Consider the following 5,000-nt stretch of genomic DNA (forward strand, 5'->3'; position numbering starts at 1 on the left):
ACAGCAGCTATTGTTCTTTCCTTTTGTAAAAATGGCCCCCTATTGTTTTTTCTGTGAACACCTTTCTGATGAGAAGACAAAAGGCATATATATATCATATATACTTTGAAATTGCAACGTTTTTGTAAACGGGTGTATATATATATATATATAAACGTTTTTGCATTTAGGAAATAGGGAAGCTTAGAGAGAATGCCTATACTCCTTGTAATTTTTTTAGCAATATAATTAATGTGGCTCTTCCAACTAATATTTGAATCTATATAAACTCCAAGGTATCTAATGGAAGTTTCTTCAGTAAATGATTTATTATTTATAAATAGCATAACCTTTTTGGGACTTCGTTTTTGTACTGGATGAAAAATAACAAAGTTTGACTTTTCAACATTTAGTGAAAGCTTATTTGCAGATAGCCAAACATGTACTTTTCCAAGTTCCCTGTTAATTTCACTTTCAAGTATATTAAGGTCCTTATTCTTGAAGAATAAATTTGCATCATCTGCAAAGAGGTGAAAATCCAATACTTTAGAGCAATTATGAAAGTCTTTTATATAAATACGGAAAAGGAGTGGCCCCAGTACTAGTGATCCCTGAGGCACCCCACAAAAGACTGTTTGCACATCAGAAATGAACGGAATGAGTTAAACCAGTCTTTAACAATGCCTCTGATACCATAGTATTCAAGCTTTGTGAGCAGAATGTTATGATTAACAGAATCAAATGCTCTGTTGAAGTCCACGAATATTCCGCAAGAGTAATCATGATTTTCAATAGCTTTCTGGTCAATAATACTGAGTACTGCATGATCAGTTGAATGATGTAAGCGAAATCCAAAGTGTTTGTTATAAATAAGGTGTCTTTTGTCTAAGAAGTCAACTAACCGATTGAACATGAGTTTTTCTAACAACTTATGAAATATTGATAAAAGGTACATTGTTCGTGGTTAGTCTTACGAAGCTCGTTTCATCCCGACCAAGGGACTCATCCCCAGTGGGAGGGGGGGGGGTTACTTGGGTCAATTTTTGCTGGGTATGTGCCGCTGGCCTCTCCGAACCCCTACCCCATTATAGTCTATTCTGTAGCCAATCATAGACCCTGTCTTAGTCACTTTTGAGCAAATGTCATTTTCGCTATCCCAACTTAGTCACTTTCTGATAAATTTATGCCTCTATCTTATAAAGCCTTGTAAGAAGGACATTCTTAAATGAATTGACACGTCTGTTAAATTGAATGTAGAACACGTTACTTTTCACCTACAGTACAAACATTCTGGTACATTTGCTGGCCGTAAATATTTACAAACGTACCGTACCGAGCCGACTGTTAAATATGAAAACAACAGCACGAACCATTTCTTAACCGCGGATCTTCCTATTTTTAAATCCCTTCTTCTACAGATATGCCAAAAACTGCAATACAGAGAAAAAAGCAACTCTAAGCAAATTAAAAATAAACACTTAGCTTTAAGTTTATATCCCTCCGATGCTTGACTTGAATAACTGCGTAGCCACCAGTGTGGACCACAGATATCATGATATGTCAAACTAGATTGAAACCAGCAAAAATTGCGGAAAGAAAACATCTTCCAAACCGTTTTCCACCTGAACACGAAAAGCGTTCACTGCGTAAGAACTATAGCTGACGTAGCATTGCCGTGTAGCCACGTCGAGCCACAGAAAGCGCGCGAAAAATGAAGCCAGGTTGAGCCTGCACTCCAATCGAAAACCAGTACCTGGTGAGCGGTCAACTTCAAAAAAAAGCTGACCTCGGTGAGCTCTAAGCTTGAGCCCGCGATATGGTCACGTGATACTGGTCAGCGGATATCTTGTTTCGGCAGGTGTCCTTTGATCAAAACATGGATGTCCAATATCAAAGATGTATGCTGTAAACTAGCATGACACTGGTCACAATGGCATACATGAGGTGGATGGGCGTACGTACGTACGGACGGACGGTCATGACGTCATGGCTTTAAAACCAAATTTTCTCGTATCAATGGGTTACCATATTTTCTTAACTATGGTGAAGGCACGCGTGCGCGGAGCTCCGCTATTAAATATTGACTGTAAAGGACCTGCTAATTCACACTTAAGAATCTTCAAAATTGAGATGGGAATACTAGAAGGACCCACAACTTTAGCAGTTTGAAGTTTGGCAATTTCTAATTGGATTTCATCTGCAGCAAGTGGGAACAAAAACAAGCTATCACGTATGGGAGGTGGCATGAACTCACTAGCAGTTTTTGTAGCAGTGGAAATGGAGCTTGCAAGATTACTGCCTATGTTGGCAAAATAGTTATTGAATGCATCAGCTATTCATTTAGGATCAGTCATTTCACAATTTTCTAATGCTATTTTGCTGACCGATTGATTCACCTGTGGGTTAATATGAACAATTTGTTGAATTCCTTCCCATTAAGGGCGCGTTCGATTGACGCTATTCCGGAATAAGAATACGTGGAGTGATGATTAAAACGGTATGTTTGGCGCGTCTCGAAGCAGCAAGGATAATAAAAATATGTTTTAAATAGCATTTTAGCAGATGTTTGACAATTTTAGAGTGAATGTCCGTAAAAACAAAGAATTCCTAACTTATTCCTATTCCGGAATATGGTCAATCGAACGCACCCTAAGATTCGTTTGCCATTAATGCTAAATCCATCGTCACTTGAATAAATTTGTTCAGTTCATCTCAGTCAGGAAAGGAGAAAATGTGTTATTTTCCTTTCAGCCACTTTATATCTCGTCTTGATGAAAAATAATGAGAAAGCCTTTTCATAATTATTAATTTAACAGAGCACATACTGAAGGACCAAATTTGTCTCAAAAACACTTCAGTCTTCTTAGTCAATAAGACGAGTTTACTGCTGTACTGCATGTAGACAGCTTTAGAGTGATTTGCTCTTAATGTACAGAGAATAGGGTTATTAAAATAAGTAACAAAGGCGCCGACTTCCACCTATGGCAAAGCCATACGACCTCCCGCGTGACAGCCCGGTGCTCAACCAACTGAGCCACCGGTGCGCGGTGGCTCACCTTTCTTCAAAAGAAGGCTCTATCATCCAGCAATATTGTTTGGATACCCCTTATTTCAATAAAATAATCGTGGGGTGCTTCCTGACCACCAGGATATCGAAATTCACTCGGATAGCGAAGAACTCTGATCTCGGAAAACCAATGCATCTCCTTTTTTAACAAAAACTTGTTATTTCAACAACTTAGATGTATGATGTAAATAGATTAAACTTCTTTCTAATTAAAAATCAAATCGTTTCTAATGCATTGTGGAAACTCTTGTAGACTGAGCTAAATACCCTCATGTACTATGTTTATCAAGAGTTCACACACGATTTGATTTTTCACAACAGGGTTCCACTAAAGTCATATGGTTGCAAACTTGCACCCCGTGATGCCAATAAGTGTGTCCAAGACTCATCGATTCTTTTCAATTCAGAAATGTTTTTTCCTGTTTTTGGTTGAAAACTACGACGAGTTCATTGTTTTGGGAGGATTTCTAACAAACCCATTTCCTAGTTTCATCTGACAAAATACATACAAAGCGCTAACACCAGTCTCGCAGTCAATTGATTTTCCATAATAAAGAAATTCTAAATCTCTCTGGAAAAATTCAGATACTGATTTCGAACAAAGGAGAATTGTATCAAGACTTGTTACTCCTGCCTCTTTTCCGAGGTGGTGTGTCTAATAGGGTCAGATATCGCTTGGATTGAGTGAAAAACCTGATAGATTTAATTTACGATCAAGAGCAGCGTGGGATGTTTCTTGTTTTGTCACCATGGGGTATTTATATTCCTGCAGCTTGTATCCTAGAATCATTTTAAAAACTGAATGGATCACATATCGGTTGCTGTAAACAAATCTCTTCTGATCGTCGGCCATGGTGGAGTCGATTTCCTTTCGCTCATCCTTGAATGTATAATTTAAAATTCTTGTGATGTCAACCATGTATTTTAGAATTAACTGATTGTCAAGGAATCGTATCTTCCCTTTCTTTAAAGTGCCATCCGTTCTGGCCACGTTAAGGAACGTTTCTAAGGGTTTGGGTCTCCCTTTTGACGATAGTCGCTACTTAAGCGATTCTCAGGAGATTTCGTGGAAAGAAGCAAATCTTTACATAGGTACTGTACATAATTTGTTTGCAATGCACTGCAAAAATCGAACTAAATTATAATTTTGAAGAATGCCAAACGTGTTATTTTTTTACTTCGGTCTCAGTTTTCTCCATGATGAGAAGATCAATCTTAATTAAAAACAGGTTCCTTTTTTTACAGGCAAGAAACTATCATATTATCACACTGCAAGAAATCCGCTTAACTGTTCTTGAAGACCGTAAAAACCTGAATAATCTCTTAACAAGCAGGAATTAAGGTAAGAAAGAATGTGTTGAACGGAGTGAGATTTGCTTTTTTTTTACCAACCTAACGTTTTCATATATTGCAAGTTGCCATGCTGAGTATGCTGAGTAGGAACTTTTCAGCGAAGACTTCTTGCAGCGACTGCTGTTGGTTGTATCGACAGCCGCCGGAAGTTATTATCATGCCGTTCCACATTTAGTCAAATGATTGTACCTTTATCAACTTACGATTTGATTGCCTAATGCTACTAATTAATTACCATGATTTAGATATGCCTTTCATGGTGTACATTTGCACACCATGAACCCACTCAGTAACATTTTAAAGGCGATGTCTCCAGCCCGAGGGGGCGGGGCCTCCAGATTGCACAAACAGTAGCCGTGCAGTTTTTTCAACCAAACACTACCGCGGCTTATAAGCTGTACCCCACCCACAGGCCCATCTACCTTAAAAGAAAACGTACTTCCAGTTGTAAGCCTCCCAGAAATAACGTTGATTCAATCACTTCTCGAACAGATTTAGAGACAATTTAGAGCTGCGCCTCGGAACAAAGAGAATGATATAAAGCACCAGCCTAATTCCGTTGGTATATTATGTTGTTTCTTTAATGCCCCGAACAGGTGTT

At 38.4% G+C, this 5,000-nt stretch overlaps 1 protein-coding gene across 5 annotated transcripts in view; it reads left to right on the forward strand.

Moving 5' to 3' along the window:
- Positions 1 to 5,000, forward strand: part of LOC138043302 (histamine H2 receptor-like) — a 59,188-nt gene that overhangs the window by 34,170 nt on the left and 20,018 nt on the right. For 4 of the 5 annotated variants that reach the window (XM_068889515.1, XM_068889517.1, XM_068889516.1 and 1 more), the window contains one exon: positions 4,292 to 4,388. The gene's annotated coding sequence lies outside the window, so the exon portion shown is untranslated. Of the gene's footprint in view, positions 1 to 3,936; positions 4,139 to 4,291; positions 4,389 to 5,000 lie in introns of those variants that run through there. The other variant, XM_068889519.1, reaches the window with a different exon arrangement.

The sequence above is a fragment of the Montipora capricornis genome, chromosome 3 (genome assembly GCF_036669925.1).
Source record: "Montipora capricornis isolate CH-2021 chromosome 3, ASM3666992v2, whole genome shotgun sequence".
NCBI lineage: Eukaryota > Metazoa > Cnidaria > Anthozoa > Scleractinia > Acroporidae > Montipora > Montipora capricornis.